The 18,814-nt window shown below is 35.2% G+C and overlaps 1 long non-coding RNA gene and 1 other non-coding gene across 2 annotated transcripts in view; both read right to left on the minus strand.

Moving 5' to 3' along the window:
* LOC134760219 (uncharacterized) overlaps positions 1 to 18,814 on the minus strand; it is a 453,492-nt gene that overhangs the window by 114,415 nt on the left and 320,263 nt on the right. The window lies entirely within an intron of this gene.
* Positions 6,216 to 6,322, minus strand: LOC112129323 (U6 spliceosomal RNA). Its single transcript, XR_002911725.1, has one exon. It is a non-coding gene; the product is annotated as a U6 spliceosomal RNA (small nuclear RNA).

The raw sequence follows: 18,814 nt of genomic DNA on the forward strand, positions 1-18,814 counted from the left end.
GCTGTGTTTTGTTAAATTTTATCAACAGGAACAGGTAGTAAAGCTAAATCTGGCCTGCAAATTGTGGTTTGCTGATTCCTGATGTACACATTTAGAAATTCCTTTCACTCATGCCAAAAGATTATCACTAAGATGTTAATTCTGAAGTTCTGTGATGTATCCCACAGACTAATCACAGTGACTGGCATGTGGTAGTTGTTCAGCAAATACTTGTTGAAAAAATAATCAGTGTAGAGAATCATGATAGTTAAACTCGTCTAATCAGAAAACAAATTTATTTAGTCATTCCCTTGGCTTGGTGTCACTAAACCAGCTTTCTGCCCATATCAGAGCATATTGCAGAGTGACTAAAAGTAAGCAATGCTGGACAATTAGCTTAACGGGTAAGATATTTCAAATTTTCCTTGGCTTGTAATCCTTCCTAATATTCTATATTTTCTTATCAATAGAGAGAGTCTACATATGATAGAAATGCATCCCCATTTATCTTAGAATATTTTACAGTCTACTTTTGATGTTAGGATACAGTGAAATAGATTCAAGTTCTTCACTTATTCCCTATTTGATATAGAAGATTTATGTAGTAATGTTATTAATCTTATGAAATTTGAATGCTGGATAATTGGAGGGTATATGGGTCTAAGCAACATTCCCAACACCAAGATGTTGGAAGAGTATGGGAAAATCTGATGCATACATTACCAATGAGTAGGAGACATGTTCTAAATGCCAAGACCCCATAAACAGAATACATGATTACTAGATAGGACCTTGAAGTTTGAACAACTCTGAACTGGGGATGATTTTGAAATCAACAAGTCCATTACCCCCAATTTCTTGAAAATAGTCCTCTCTGTTCTTATTATGAGATGTCACTTGTGAAGGTGATAGGTGTTTGCTAGGCTGAGATGATGACTGGGAAAGATGTTGCAATGTTTAGAAAAGCTTACTCTGTGTAAACCTTTCTCAGAATTTATTCCTTTTTAGGTCACCTTAAGATGTCATATAGGAGGGACACCACGATCTATAAAAACTCATAAGAACCTGCCAGCCAGATTGGACTTTTTCCTCATTATAGTCCTTGAGAGATGCCAGGAATCATAGCTATGAGCACTATTTATTATTTATTTATTTATTTATTTTACTTGCAAGAAAAACATCACTACCAACTCACGGTAAGCTAGTATAATTATAATAACTTATTTTTCAAACCTTGAGAAGCTTTTTAAAAATTTTTCAAATTACAAAATAAATGTGTTTTCACAGAAGAAAATTTTTAAAATGCACATGTAAAAAGAAAAAAAATGCCACCATGTATTTATTCAAAATAAATATCATGATGAAAGCATTATTTGTGACCTGCTTTTAAAAACTTTGTAATATAGCATACGCATGTCATTAATAATTCTTCTATATATCAAAATACATTTGACAAATCATATATCTTTGGATATACTGGATACATTGGTTGACACTAGGTTTTTACTATTACAAATAATAGTATAAAGAATATTTTTGTATAATATATTAATTTCCTAAGCATTTTCTTAGCGTAAATTTAGACTTGACCCACGCCTCTAAATTACCCTGGCAGAGAGTTAATGATGTATTTGTCCCAGCAGTGTTAAGAGATTAGCAGTTTTAATATAATTTCACCAATACTGAATCTTGTCTTCAGTTTTTTTTCAAAGAGACAATGAGTATCTAATTTTAGTTTCCTTTGCTTTGATTTTAATTAGTTGAATATTTTTTCAAGTCTTATCATTGATATTTCTTATCTTATAAATTAATGATCTTTTATTATTTCTCCTTTGAATATTTATTTTATGTAGTTATAATTTTATTACTCTTTCATCTATTACAGACATTTACATGTTGTATTTTCTCAGTCTGTCATTTGTATTTATTGTTATAAAGTTCTTAATATGTAAAATTTCAAATTGCATTCAGTAATAGCCCAGATTTATGTAGTTGGGCTATAGATTTCAGATTGTACTAAATTTTTAACACATTCAATTTTATTTAATCTTTAAACCACCTTTAAAATGCATACAATTATCCTTATTTCAGTGGGGAAACTGAGGCACAGAGAGGTTCAGTGTCTTTCCCAAGTTGCATACCAATTATTATGTGTTAGAGCTTGGTATTTAAAATTAGAGAATCTGATTCTAGAGTTCATTTTATTGAATACTTTCTTTTTTCTTTTTTCTTGAGGTATTTACCTAGAAAATCTTGACCCACTCCAACACTGGATTTTTTTTTTTTTTATTTCTTACACTCTTCTCTTTATCTAACCCTTCATTTTCTTTTTTTCCATTATCTTTTTCTTCTCCTTTACCATCTTTCCATTCCTCCTTCTCCAACTTCTACATTCTCTTGATTTTATCTGGAATTGATGTTGCTATGGTAGAATGAAAGTTAGTTCTTCAAATAGTTAACCAATTATGTCTGAACTACTTATTAAACAATCTAGCACTTTGTCAATAATTTGAATGCTAAATGTATCATATGAATAACAGATATACTTGGATGTGTATTTTATTTTATTGTTCTATTATTATTGTACTAATGCCACATGGTTTAAATATTCTATAATATTTTATTATCCGAGAGTGTAAATATTTTATCACAATATTTTTTCAAAATTGTTTTACTATTAATGATCATGTTTTGCCATATAAACCTTTTCTTGCTTATCAGTTTTCAAATAATGAGTTGATTTTCTGCTTCTCCAAAGGTAAGCAATAAGGATATTTTTGTGTTTTGCTTTTTGATATTATAAACTGATGAATTTTAAAATAATGCTGTGTTTTAATATCCTTATTAACACTCAAATTTTCCATTTTTGGGCAGTGGAAGCCCCTTAAAATTTTATCTGAATCATTTTGAATCAAACTCCAACTGTCTTTTGTAACTTTCATACTTTCAATGATCTAGACTCATTTTCTACCTCAAATCAGGAATCAGTCATATCTTCAAAGATCCCTGGATTAATGTTGTGATTAAGTTCATGAGCTGAGCATTAGGGGTGCTCATTGCTATTGCTTTAGTCATGATTTCAAGTATTTTTTTTTCCTGCCAAAGAAAATACAGTATAAGTTCATTACTGATATTTTCACTGAAATGTGGGATTAAACTTCTTGGCATATCTTATTTGATTTTAGATATGATCTCTTCTTTAACATTGAAAATCTTTGTTTATTCACAAATTATTTTCTGTACACACACACACAAAGACTAACAATAAGCTTTGGTGTGTTTATGTTTTGTTTTAATTATTGTTATCTTCTGCATTTAATCCATTAAGGGCATGCAATAAAATTACTGCATTTTAAAGTTATTTGAAACAGTTTCTCTCTGCATCATTTTTCCAACAACTCAATTCAAAGATTTTTTTTAATTATTAGCAATTCCTTTTTTAAGTCTTATGTAATTTTGTTTCAAAAGTATATGCATTTACATGGTGTTAAAGTCAAACCTACAAAACAAAATGTATTAGAAAAGTCTAACTTCAATCCTGTCTCTATTCTCTGTTAAAAAAAAAAAAAGTGTTTTCTTCCATTTTTAAGTAAAGGATTTATATGTATATATGCCCTTTTATATTCCATATCTATCCACTTTAAAAATAAAGGATTTATGTACATATATCCTTTAATATATATTTATATGTACACTAAATATACATATGAATATATGGATATATATAGATATAAAATATATATTAGTCCCTTCTTTCTCAATTAAATGTTGTGCCATATTATACAAAAATGTTTCCAATAGTTTTATTGTTTTTTACTTAATACATCCCCAAAGATCATATAAGAGCAGCAGAATACAAATACATGTTTAATTACACACTAGTATAATACTTCATTGTGTATTCATAGTTTATTTAGTTTTGTTTTGTTTTTATTTTTATTATACCTTGGTGTTTTCTTTTATTGAATCATACAAAATTGTTTGTATGATTAGCTAAATAAATCTTTTAGCTAATTTACCTTTTAAAAAAACAACAGATTTCAAAACATTCAGCAGCTTCTCATTTTTATGTAGCATTTTTTTAACCTGTAGCATATTTTTTCAAAACGATACTATTAAATAGATGTGCTTTGAAAGTTAACTGGTAATGACTTGATTTGTATCATAGCTTAAGAGAACAATTAGTTTAAAAGGACAGACTAGACATGTGTTTCTTTAAAAAAAAAAAACACAACTTTTGATCAGGTGAATTCAAATACAGATTTAAAAATAGCATCCTAAAGTGCCTCCTTTTATTTATAATGCCACTTCTTGAAATTATAGTGATCTACAATGTGAACAGTAAAGCAAATAATTTCAAACTATATTTTTATGTACATTTAAAACTCTTTAGGATTATGTACCACTATTAAGTACGTGGACTGAAACCAGGGCACTTCCAACATATAGCTCATGCTTCTATGTGATTATTTTTAACATCAAACTTAGAGGCATTCTTTTTCCTCCACCCCCAACTGAAACAATTTTCAGCTACAGAGGAGAGCTGCTACCTCACTCCAGCAATGAAAAATATTACTGTAAATCCAATTTGACCAGCCAGTTTCTCAAGACCCTTTCTTATTTTATTTATTTATTTGTTGTAGAGACGGGTGGTCACTATGTTGCCCAGGCTGGACTTGAACTCCTAGGCTCAAGATACTCCCGACTAAGCTTAGAGTAGCTGGGGCTACAGCCACCTACCACCACACCACCCTGATCTCATATGTTGTCACTCCCAGCTAATTTTTTTTTAACTGTTTGTAGAAACAACCTCTCGCTATGTTACCCAGGCTGGTCTCAAACCCCTGTCTTGGTCTCCCAAGATGCTGGGATTGCATGTGTGAGCCACCACACCTGGCCATCAAGACCCTTTTTTATTTATTTTTTAAAATTATACTTTAAGTTCTAGAGTACATGTGCACAACGTGCAGGTTTGTTACATATGTATACATGTGCCATGTTGGTGTGCTGCACCCATTAAATTGTTATTTACATTAGGTATATCTCCTAATGCTATCTATCCCTCCCCCTACTCACAACTTATCAGTACAGTTTTACGTTCTCTGTCTTTCCTTCTTCTTACAAAAACAAAACATCAGAACATATAGGAGGGCATCCCTGCTGGCCTGTTCATCCTGCAAGGTTTCTCGAAAAGGCAGAGCCTGTTGCAACACCTTCTCTGGTCAGCCATGCAGGGTGAGCAGACACCTGTGCTTGACCTCACAAAGCAAAAAGGTGGACCTAGAACCCACTCTTCCCAGAGCAGACACAAAAGGTTAAAAAGTAACAACAAATCACAAAGTGACTTCAAGCATATTAAAGAAATCAATGATTTAGTGTCTTAAACACATGTTCTCACTTGTAAGTGGGAACTAAATAATGTGTACATGTGGACACAGAGATTGGAATAATAGACCTTGAAGACTAGGAAAGGTGGGAGGGGCAGGGGGTGCTAGGGATGAGAAATTACTTAATGGGCACAATGAACACTATTTGGGTGATGGTTACACTGGAAGTCCAGACTTCACCACTATGCAATATATCCATGTGGCAAAACAGCACTTGTATCCCCAAATCAATAAAAATAAAAAGAATTAAAAAAATTCACTGGTCTCCTTAAACTAATATAGACAACTTTGTGAGCCACAGTTTTTGAAAAAATTACAATCATAATTGGCCACACTCCATTATTTCATATATATATACGTATATATATACACACACACGTATATATACGTGTATATATCTATATATACACACACACACATATATATACGTGTGTGTGTATATATATATACACACACATATATATACGTGTATATATATATATATATACACACACACACACACACACACAATCTTGAAATGGTGTGATTTAGATTCTGCCTTGGGCTGAGCTCTGGGGGCTACACTTACCCATCTGGGAATTGTAGCACAGGTTTACCTTACTTTTCTTTTTTTAATATATTTAAATTATGTTAAGTATTCAGGAGGCTGAGATCTTTTTTTAATATATTTAAATTATGTTAAGTATTCAGGAGGCTGAGAACACAGACTCCCTCTCCCCTATCATCCCCTATACTTAGGCTGAGAATTAAACAAGAACCTTTGTGTTCAGCTAGTGCCAAAACAAAACTGAGCCCTAAACAGGTTGCCATAAGCATGCTGGCTTTGCTTAGTGTTAAATGTTTTTTTAAAAAAGCATGGAACACTTCACGAATTTGAGTGCCATCCTAGTGCAGGAACCATGCTGATCTTCTCTGTATTGTTCCAGTTTTAGTATATATGCTACAGAAGTGAACACTCATAGCTTATTTAACTAGTCCCCTATAGATGGACACTTGGGGACACAGTCTTTTACTATGACAAACAGTGCTGTAATGAACGTCTTTGGTAATATGTCTTTTTGTACTTTTGGAATGTATCATTGTGACAAATTATTAGAAGCAAGATTGCTGGGTCAACGGGTCAATATATATGCATCTGTTACATGGATATATAATTTTGCTAGATGTTACCATATTGCTTGTGTAATTTAATATATCCATTGCTAATCTACAAGAGTGTGTATATCTTTGAAGTTTCACAAATAGTGTGCTTGACAACCTTTTGGATTTTGGCAATCTGGGAGGAAAGTAATGGCATATCAGTGTCGTTTTTAAATTTCATTTTTCTTACTACAAGTGAGGTTGAACATCTTTTCATAAGTTAAGGACCATTTGTTTTTTACTTTCTGTAAATCAATGTCTTTATATATCTCACGCATTTGTCTTGTTGTTTCTTATGTTTTTAGAAGTTCTTTTTATGTTAAGATTACTGACTCTTCTGGTGTGTTTTGCAAGTAAGTTACAAACTATTTTGGTACTTACAAAAATTATACATATAAATTATACATATAAAAATACATAATATTATACATTAAAATTATACATATATTATAAATATTTACATATTATAATATATATGATATATATTTATTATATAGATTATATCATATATAATTATATACATTTATATATGTTCATATATCTCAAGATTTCCCCTACTGAATGTGGATTTGAGTCATTAATTATTCCCATTTCTAGATCATAAAATAATTACTTCATACTTTATTCCATTATATGTTAGTTTTTAACATTTAAATCTTTGATTCATTTTGGATTCTTTTTTGGTATACGGGATAAGGAATAGACCAATTTTCATTTTTTATTTTGTTATTCATATATTCCATTACCATTCATCAAGAAGTTCATCTTTCCCCCAGTAGTATGAAATGTTATGGTATTATAAATTCTATTTTTGTATATAAGTCTATTATTGGTTCTGTTCACAATGTTTTAATCAGAGAGATTTCAGCTATTTTTCCTTTTTGTTCTTGCAAATGTACTTTATAATAAACTTGTCTGGCTCCAGAAAAAAAAAAACATATAAAAATTTTTCCTTTTAATTTGGTCCTATGATATTTATATATTAACTTTAAAATAATATATTTTAATGATGTTGAATGTTCCTTCCAGGAAGATGATACGTCTATTTGTCCAACTCTACTTCAGGAGTGTTTTATAATTTTTCTCATATAAATTTTGCCTGTTTTAAACTTTTTTTATGTTATTGATGGAGTCTTCTCTTTTTAATATATTGTTCAGGTCTATTTTTGAGTTAATTATTGTCTATGTTGTAAGGCAGTAGTCCAACTTCATTCTTTTGCATTTCATATCCAGTTATCCTAGTATCTTTAGTTGGAAAGACTATTATTTCCCCCACTCAATTGCCCTAGCATCCTTGACAACAGTTGAGTCTAAATATGAGTTTACTTCTAAACTCTTCATTTTATTATTTTGATCTGTGTGGCTATTCTTATGCCAGTACACATTTACTAACAGTATGTAAATTTTTAAGTCAGGAAGTTTGACTCCTCTAACTTTGTTCTTCTTTTTCAAAATTGTTTTGGCTATTCTGGGTCCCTTGTATTTTCATAGCTGTTGCTTTTGAACATATAATTTGAAACCAATCAGTGTTTTAAATTCTAATATTTGCTTTATTAGAATTTTTAATTGTTCCATTTGATTTCATCAAAGAATTAATTATTAACTTTCCCTCCTCTCTATTTCTTGTAACTCTACCTAATTTTCCCATCTCTCATTTCCATTACTAAAGTTTTGGATCAATGTTAAATAATAGTTGTGATTGCATGAATCCTTGTAGCATTCCTGACTTCAATGAGAATTAAAGGCTTACTGTTAATTTTGATGTTGGTTATTAATTTTAGCAAAAATAACAATTTAGCAAATTGTTTCTCGTTAATTAAAACCTTGTTAACAGGAATGACTATGAGGGTGTCTCAAATTTCTGAGTCTTAATTTCCCTATGAAACTAGGGAATTGAAGCTAGATTGGATCAGTGTCCAGTCAAACAAATGCTGGCTTTAGAGTTCAACACAAACTAGCTTTCCTAACTAACTCTGGAATATTAGATCTGTTAATTAATATTTCCAAGCCTAAATTCCTCATTGATGAAAAATTTTGACTGGTCATGCTTACCCTGCAGTGTTTTAGGGATTAAAGCTAATATAAGAGAAGCACCTGGCATATAATAACCAAGAGACAGTACCTTTTATTTGTTTTATAACCTATAATGTTTCTCTAGCTCTAAAATGCTATGGAGTGCTCTAAACGTCTCTTTTCATACTCAAATATATAAGAAAACTAATTGCCAAACAATTATTCCCTAACTTGGAGTGGAAGTTTAAACCTCAGTAAAGGACAGACTGAATTATCCCAGTCAGATCCTCGACAGTTTCGTTACGGCAGATAGATACGCCACACAGCAATAAATATAAGAAAACTCAATAATGGAACTGAGATAAGATTTTGTATGCTATTCAAATAACCCAACATCAAAATGAGTTGACTACTTGACATAGATTCAGAGAGATCTTACGAGTTGGAAGGAACATCGGTGGGTGATGAACTTCATCTCAGACACAAAGTGTCACTATTCATTCTACAACTTTATTGTGACAAGTTTATCTTTTCATTTGTTATTCCCTTCCACCTATCCATCTCCTAAGATAATTAATAATCATTTACCATGAATTTAGTGACCTATGTACATGTCTCATGTCTCTTACTAGACTGAGCCATCCATGGGTCAAGCACCATGTGATATTCCAATCAGTGATTCCTGGTAAGTACAGAAGAATGAATAAATAGCTCTGTAGTTGAATGGATGAATGAACCAATAAATTAACTAACTGGTTAATCAACCACCTTCCTCCTTTTTCCATTCCATTTGCATTCACTAGGTTTAAGTGTAAAGGAAAAAATTCATGTGCAATCATGTAAATAGGTATCTCAGGAATCACTTATGTTTCCCAGCAAGACCTTGCTCTAATACAACTGATGTCATTTCTAAGCACCTCATTTATTAATTAGTTTACCTACATCACTTTGATTATGTTATCTTGGGGAGGTATGCAAAGACTGAAGATACATATATATATACATATACACACACACATATTTATATATGTATATTTATAAATACACATATATTTCTATTTTTTAGTGTAAATTATTTTTTCCTGGAATTTGTAGGTCACTAATCCAACTTGAATAACTAGTTCATGGAAGGAACAGTACAAGGGACTCTTTCAGTGTCACAGAAGAAAGAACTATTGGAGACCCACTGCTCACTTTCGCTTTTTCTCCCCCAAACACCTGAGTACCCTCAAATCCCACCACAGTTTCTCCTAAGGCATGTTTGTCAGTGCGTTTACAGAGGTTCTAATTAATTCTTTGTAATTGCGTAGTGTTTTCTGCCTCCATTTCTCACCGCTGTCCCAGCCTTGGAAACAAGATGTTCCACCTCTGGAGGCTGCCCTGGTAAAAACCCATTAATAAATAATTAAGTTTGGAGACTCCTGCAGTGGTGAGTCATGGCTGGAGATCATGTGGAAGCTGTCTCCATGGTAACTCACCAACAGGAACTGCACTGCTCTATTTCTCTTTTTGTATGTGTGGAGAGAGTGGAGGCAAAGGCGTAGATTAAAAAGAGATTTGTTTTATATTTCTTTCTTTTTGTTTTGAAAAAAAAATCTGCCACTGAATTTAGAATTCGAGAAAGGCTATGTTTATGGCAAATGAAATGTGACCTTCAGCTGGGTGCAAAACCTTCTCACACCTCTCTTCCTTATCCCAAGCTCATCTGCTCCTTCTTCCTGATCTGTTACTGGCTCCACCCTACCTTACTGGGTGTACTATTGCTTTCCAGGAAGCTATTGCCATGTAGTCATTACTGTGTCACTGGCCCCTGCCAAATGCTTCTTCACTCACTTCTCTCCCCGTCTCTGTTAACTTGCTCTTCAGTGTAAGCTAAAATTATATCGAATGCAAAGAACATGGATTTTGGAGTAGGGTGGCTCCCCAGCCTCTTCTCCTAACTAGCTATGCGACTTAGGAAAGTTATTGGACCTCTCTCCGTCTGTTTCCCTGCCCATAAAATGCAAATAGTAATCCCCCTGCAGGATTGTAGTGAAGTTACAGGAGGCAGCATAAAGTAGGCAATAAAAACATAGATTTTTACATCAGATTGGATTTGAATCTTCTTTTTGCCTTTTACTCACTTTCTCTTTTAAGGAAAGTTAATTTCTCTAAGTCTCAGTTCCTTATCTAAAAAGCTGATCAAACAATCACAGATTCATTTGAAACATTAATTTACAGGAAGGTATGTGAAAGACTTTTGCAAAGTGTGAACACTTAGTATATGCCCACTACAATTTATTAAAGGTTGTAGCATTATAGTTGGTGTGTAAGAAATACAGCTATTTTTATGATGATGAGTTTATTGTGAGACAATGGTAACTTGATATAAAGGTCTGACGGGTGGGTGTCAGCAGCTTGGGCACAACAGAGCGAAAGTCATTGAACCCTTGCATCCTTGCCTAGATTGGCACTCGATTCTGCTTCAAATAGAACCTTTGAACTTCTAACCAGATCTAAGCTCAGACTCCTTTGCAGGATCGTGACCCAGGCCAAGCTTATCCCAGCACCGAGGTCATTTGTTCTGGATATTCTGCATTTTCCTCCCTCCTGTGCTCTGTTCTGTGATCCAAGAGGCTGACACTTGCAGACTGTATCTCTTAAGCTTGCTTTCAGGTGGCTTCCAGGTGTATAAAACCAATAAAAGAAGCCCAATGAGAGCTAGACAATTATTTAATAGGAGCAAAGAGAACGAGGTCTGGAACGCAGGAGATTCACTGGGCTCTCTGTTGGTACATCAAAGTTTAATAATAAATAGAAAACTAAGGCAACCTAATCAATCCTGAGCAACTGAGAACTTAGATCCTTCCATTGTGAAGTCATGGATCATTCTCCCAAGCAAAGAATCTTGAACTGATGGCAGAGGGTGAAGGTAAAGAATGGCTGGTGTCAGAGGAAAGCTACGATAATTAACATAGGTCTTGGGACTAGCCATAGAAGTGATAACTATAGAAACCATGCACATTTCATGTTACTTGATTTTTCTGTTCTTCCTACCTTAAATAAAAAATTCCAGAAGTGTCCATTAAATTTCAGGGAGATATGTGAGGGAATTGACATCTTCCTATGAAAATATGGTAGCTGGTGAGACTTTTTCTCTCCTCTGTTTTGGGGGAAACTGTTTCTTAATAAAAAGCAAGAAAAGATGCTGAATGGCAAAACGGGGAGACTGAAGAGGTTCTCCTATACTTATTCCACCTCTCACATCCCAAGTCTCTTCTTTCTCTGACCCACTCTGGGGCCAAGGAAGCTGTTGCCTGCATACACCTTGCTGATGGTTTCAAGTTGGGTTTGGCCAATGGGATGCATCAGCAAGAGACTGAAGGGTGAAAGAAGACATAAGCAGAGGGGAAAGTGCTTCGGCTATGCCTGCCCTGCTCCTTCTGTAGCTGAGCATCTGTGGCAGATGCTGTGTCCTTCCCTGACCACAGCTTTTGTGAGGCCACCTGCTATGCTATGTTTTTAGATGCCACCCTATCTGTATTTGCTCTCTTACCCTGTCAATTCCTCTGCATGTGATCCCTTCATTGAAATCTTTCAGTTGAACCAAATTCTGCTTCCTACTGAGGCTGTTACTCACATTGAACCTATTCCTGGACACCATTCATGTGTCAGTGCCTTCCATCTCTGCATTGCCTACACGTAGCTGGTTCTCAATAAAGATTTGTTAAAATAAAATATTTTGTAATTAGAGTGACTTAGGGTTATCTAAAAGGAGGTCAGCCAGAGGTCAGCTAGAACACGGACATAATTTGGCATGACCATAACTCCCATTTGCTAATCATATCTGTAGGTAAGTACTAAAATCTTGGTCTTCTTCGTCTATCAATGTCACCGATCATTTAAAATCACTGATTTTAAGAAAAATCAAACACAGTCAGAATGGTTCATCACTGTTGAGAACTATTCAAATTTTCTTCAAATTCACTTGACATCTGTGGTTACTACCATAGGCAACAGTTAGCGGTGCCTTAGGAAGCAGACTGCAAGATAAGTCTAAAATAAGAAATAATTGCCTATTTATTTTGAAAAGTTTCTAAGCCAAGAAGAGTGGAAATAATGTCTCAAGATCCCCTGGAATCACTGGCCCCCTAAGCAATGAGAATTGCTAACACAGAACTCTGCTCAATCCTAGAATCAACTCAGCAGGCTCCTCACAGGCAAGTTCTCTGCAGGCTGTTTCTGCAGGCTGTTCTCTCTTATTCCTTCCATGAGATATGATTTTTGTAGCCACAGTTAATGTTCTATCTGCCCTCTAGACATCACTTCCATCTTATCTGTGTCATATTAGTGCTTGTGAATCCTACAGGAGAGGACAACTTAAAAACAAAATATAAAAAACTAACTGCCATGAGATCCCTAGTTTTTTTTCTTTTAATCTCCAAGAATATTTCATTTCCTGCGTTGGGAAGCAACCTTATGTCTCTTTCTACTGTCTGGAGTTTTTAGTTTATCACTTCAGTCTTGGAAAGTTATCAAGTCCTTGTGTTCTCTGCTGGGCAGAGTTTTAACCCAATTGATCTATTTCTTTATTCCACACATGTGCAGTCCTGTCTAATTCATTCTCCCATCTTGGCATTATCTGTGATTTCTGAGCTCTTCCATTGGTTTTCCATCCCTGTTAGCCACTGTGTAGTTTATAAACAGCTTGACTGAGGGGTTTCACTTAGAGTAATGTGGGTTCACCCCGAATGAATGCTTAGAAGCAGCAGACGAAATTTTAGTTCTCTGAAATGCAATGGATGTAAATCAGATTAATTGTCTCACTGACTCTGGGAACATCCAGGGATCTCATTTCCTGCTTAAGTGGTTGGAGCTTTCACGTTAACTTTTGGCAGGTAATGCGGTTGGGACCAGTCATTCATCACCAATAACTGTTCTGAAAACACATCAGGTTAAAAACTGTGACAGGTAGATTGGGCTTTGCTTTCCAGCAAATCAAATTCCAGTAACCCAGCCCCTTTGTCCTTTTACTCTCTCCCCCTATCCTAGAAAGGTTTCCACATGTGAGCATGGGGTATGCAAGAGGTTCTTTCTCTTCTGCCATTACTCCAGAAAAGAAACAAGACCATGTACCTACAGGGTTCTCTCTTAAATAATGTACGATTTCAAGAAAACAATGTCATGCTAGGCCATCATTTTTTACTTATCCTAGGGTTTATGGAACCCACTTCAAACAGAGACAGGCATTATAGTAGTTTTGTGATTAAAAACATGGAAAACAAAGGCCTGTATAAATACGTGTATATTCATGTTTATGGCAGCCTTAATTAGAATAGCCAAAAGCTGGAAACATCCATGTGCACATCAACAGGTAAATGGATAAACCAATTGTGGTTGTATCTATATGATGAAATACTACTAAACAATAAAAAAGAATATACTACAGATATACTGTGAATGTACCCTAAAGGAATTATGCTAAATGAAAGGAATCAGATAAAAAGGTACATACTATATGATTCCATCTATATAAAATTCTAGAAAATGTCAATGAGTCTATAGAGTCAGAAAGTAGATTAGTGGTTTTCTGGGATAGGCAATTAGAAGAGATGACAAAGGAGCATGGGGGTTGTTGGTATGTATTCCTCATCTCATTTGTGGTGATGGTCTCACAAGTATGTATGTACGTCAAATGAATGGATAAGGAAAACGTGGTACATATATACAATGGAGTACTATTCAGCCATAAAAAAGAATGATATCCTATCATCTGCAACAACATGGATAGAACTGGAGGTCATTAAGTGAAATAAGCCAGGCATAGAAAGACAAACATCACATGTTCTCACCTATTTGTGGGATCTATCAATCAAGACAGCTGAACTCATGGACATAGAGAGTAGAAGGATGGTTACCAGAGCCTGGGAAGGGTAGTGAGGGGCTGGGATGGTGGCGGCAGGGATGGCTAATGAGTACAAAAATAACAGAAAGAATGAATAAGACCTACTATTTGATAGCACAATAAGGTGACTTTAGTCCACAGTAACTTAATTGTACATTTAAAAATAACTAAAATTGGATTGTTTGTAACACAAAGGATAAATGCTTGAGGTGATGGATAACTCATTCCGGAAGGCAGGGTTATTTCACATTGCATGCCTGTACCAAAACAGCTCATGTACTCCAGAAATATATATACCTACTATGTACCCACAAAAATTAAAAATTTTTAAAAAACAGAAAACTCATCAAACTGTACACTTTTAAGAGTCAGTTTATTGAATGTCAATTATGTCTCAGTAAAAAATAAAAATCATAGAAAACCCCAGGGATCTGGAGTCAGACTGCCTGGGATCAAATCTTGGTTCCAACACTCCTAACTGTGTGATGCTGTCAACTTACCCAACTTCTTTATGTGTCTGTTTCCTCCATCGTGAAAGGGGAATGATATTAACCTAATTCTAGTGTTTTATTTGTGTTTAATTTGTTGATCATGTGAAGCACTTAAAATAATGTCTAGCACATAACAAGTCCTCAATAGTGTTATTTTCATGTTTACGATGTGTCTGGCACAGTGTCTTGCAATTTACAGATGTTATCTCATTTAACCCCCAAATAATCCAGTGAAGTGCTCACGCTCATTACACAGAGCCAGAACCTGAAGTCTCATGTCAGGTGGCAATGACAAAGCTGTAATTACTTTTCTGGCCTGTATGACTCCAAATCCCTCATGATGTCTTTCCAATAAGCCACAAGTCCAATCCAAGGCCCAGAATGATGTTTGTAATGTACTCTCTGCATCTTTGACATGTCCTTAGGGAAATGGAGAAAGAAAATGGAGATGCTGATGGCTCTGCTCAGCATTCCCTCTTGTGGGAGCTGTACATTTCTAGGTGGTGCTGGCCAAAGAGTTACCTGGCCTTAGTGGTAGGTACCTCCAACTAAACTCTGTGCAGATTTATTGAGAGAACTGAGTCCTAATATGTAAGATTAATCTTCAAATAGGTCTTTCTTTCTCTCCTTCCTTCTCCTTTCTTGCTTCCTTTCCTTTCCTTTCACTCTTTCTCTTTTCTTCCTTTAGACAAATGAGTACATAGATGAACAGATACAGTGTGAGGCAAGAGTCTACATGAACCAGGGAACACAGAGCCCAGATCAGGGGTATTTCACACCCAGCAGCCTGCAGTTCATCAACCTTGCCCTCTACATTTATGTCTCAGACCTGCTCGCAGGAGGAGGTAACATGATTAGAGTGGAAAGAGCACTGGACAAAGAAGGAGAGCAGCTAGAGACAGGTTCACATGACATCACTTTTATACTCCCAACCCTGGACAAGTTCACTACATTTCTCTGAGTCTCAGAATTTTCTGTAAAACAGAAATAATAATCCTGCTTTGAACAGCACTTTCTAGTTTCATACAGTATGTTTGCATGCCTTGTTGCTTCTGTTTCTTGTAACAGGATAAGTATTACTGTGTTCAGTAATGGAAATGGAAGTTCTGAGAGGTTAAATTTTGCCTTTTAAAGCTAGTTAGTGGTAAAACATTGATTAAAACTCAGCACGCAAGGCCACCTACCTTACAGAACTGAGGTGAGAATCAAGAAGAACACCAAATAGTGAGAATACTCTGTAAGTTGCAAATCATTCATTAATATAAAGATTTGGGGAGTTGCTGAGTCACATCACAGGGGCCACTGGCTTTGGAATTGGGCTTCTCAATTTCTGAATCCAGTTCTGTCACCAGATAACTGGGTGCTTTTGAAAAGTTGTAAAACTTGTATGGGACTCAGTTTCCTCATTTGTAGAATAAAATGATTTTTTTTCTGGGTGATTACTAATATCTAATGATTTTTCTAAAGAATAAAAATGTTTTCTTATGGTCACTTAAACAGCCTCTGTCCCATTAAATTCAGTAGAACCCTTCTAAAAGTGGTTTGGGAAAGGAAAAAAAAGAAAAAGAAGAATGTGAGGGTTAGGAGGTGACACTCAGAGAAGGGGTCTTGGAAGACATTAGGCCTATATAATAACTTATCATGTTTTAAGACTTCATTTTCTCTTTTTCATGCTGAATAACCATAATTACTATGAGTACTCTTCACAATTTTTTTCAGAGCTTTATTGATTCCCATTGCTTTGTTCTAGATGTTCTCAAACTTTCTAAAGTGGGCTTTTTCCATAAAAAAAGAAAAAGCTGAAGATGATGATTTGTCCTTCAAGGATAATTTATCCACTCAGGATTTTATCTAAAAAGCTCTGGGAAGTTGGTCTGAGATGACAATCCAGTTAATACGATTACTGTAAATGGACAAACCAAAAATTCAACCGGATGGTTTGTAGTCTAAGTAATTTAATTTGCCCATTCATTTATACTACTGAAATAATTTACATAGCTTTCCAACTAGGTCCTTGCTACAGTTCTTCATCCCTGGGGTCAGGGGGTGGGGAGAACCCATCACTCTTTAGATTTACTCAAAAGCGTTTTAATATTTTTTAGAACATCATCATGTCAGTATTATTGTACAACTGGTATCCAGAGACTATGGCCTACATGACAAACCAGCTCACCACCTGATTTTGTAAGTAAAATTGTATTGGAAAACACTCTTGCTTGTGTGTTTTCTATAGCAGTGTTTGCACTATAATGGCAGAGTGGAAAAGTTGCAACTAAGACCATGTGACCTACAGGCCTATGGTATTTTCTAACTGTATTTTCATAGGAAACGATTGCCAACCCCATCCTAGGTGATAGGGGAACTATTCTGGTTCTCAACTTTAAATGTAAACAATAAAGGTTTAAAGGAATGGAAAAATACAGTTTGGTTCATTCTTACTTTTTACTTAGTTTATGACTTTTTTTTTTAAGTCAATCTGGACCAAGTGAATTCCAGGTACATAACAAAATCACCTTGAACCCAGCAAAAATAACTGATCACCTGAGACTTCTACAGTATGGCTCTATATTTGCCAATTGCTTTTGCCTCCATGATCATTGAATTCTCACCAAAATGCTAACAGACATCAAATAACAAGAAGCTATTTCAAATCTAATTTGCTTTTTTGCAAATGAGATTAAATGAGGATCAGAGAAAGTGAATGACAACTGATAGCATTCTGATAGCAGGGACCTTTGTGCACCAAGGGGCTTTAACTTACTGTTTCATTCAATCCTCACAATAATATTACATAGCAAGAATTATTGTGTTTAATAGGCCGATAAATTAAGGACTTGAAAAAATCAGGAAAGTTGCTGAAAGTCCAATACTTATAAAATTAGCATATTTGTAGTAAGTCAATGAGTCAAGTGCTGTTTTTTTGTTTTTTCTTTGTTTTTTTTTTTTGAGATGGAGTCTCGCGCTTGCTCTGTCACCCAGGCTGGAGTGCAGTGGCTTGATCTTGGCTCACTGCAACCTCTGCCTTCTGGGTTCAAGCAATTCTTGTGCCTCAGCCTCCCAAGTACCTGGGATTACAGGTGCATGGCACCATGCCGAGCTAATTTTTGTATTTTTAATAGAAATAGGGTTTCATCATGTTGGCCAGGCTGCTCACGAACTCTTGACCTCAAATGATCTACCTGCCTTGGCCTCCCAAAGTGCTGGGATTACAGGCATGAGCCACCGCGCCCAGCCAAGTGCTGAGTTTTAAAAAATTTTCTTTGGAGTTAGGGGTCTCACTATAGTGTCCAGGCTAGAGTTTAGTAGCTACTCCTAGGCATGATCATAGCACACTATAGTCTCAAATTTCTGGCCTCAAGCAATCCTTCAATCTTAGCCTCCCAAGTAGCTGCAACTACAGGTTCAAGCCACTGTGCCAGATCAACCACTAATTTTGTGGTTTGGTTGAATTTGTTTTTAGATCAAAAGACCTGAGATACTTATTTTTTCCCACACATGCAGAATTTAAAGGAGACCTAGAATGCAAATGGCATATGGGGCCATACCTGACACACACCTCTAAGTACCTCTTAGGAGGCCACCTGGAGGACTGAGGGAAGATGCTGGGCTAAATGACAAAAAACTGCCATTTGGTAGTGCTCCAAGGCACATTCCAGGGGCTTGAAGTCTCCCTCTTACCTGTTTCCAAACTCCTTCATGCAGCTGAGGGAAATGACTCTCTACATTTAGAATTACAGGGTGGGAAGAACACTCTTACCAGTAAGCAACTGAAAATGGCCTACAGGACCCTATAGAAGAGAACCTTATAACACCAAGCAATGTATTTATTGTGGGTGACCGACCATCTTCATGGCCAGGAAGCATGAACAGTAGAAATGGTTGTTTTCTCAGTAGAGACCACTTACTCTACCCTATGGGTC

This window comes from Pongo abelii, chromosome 16 (assembly GCF_028885655.2).
Source record: "Pongo abelii isolate AG06213 chromosome 16, NHGRI_mPonAbe1-v2.0_pri, whole genome shotgun sequence".
Taxonomy (NCBI): Eukaryota; Metazoa; Chordata; class Mammalia; order Primates; family Hominidae; genus Pongo; species Pongo abelii.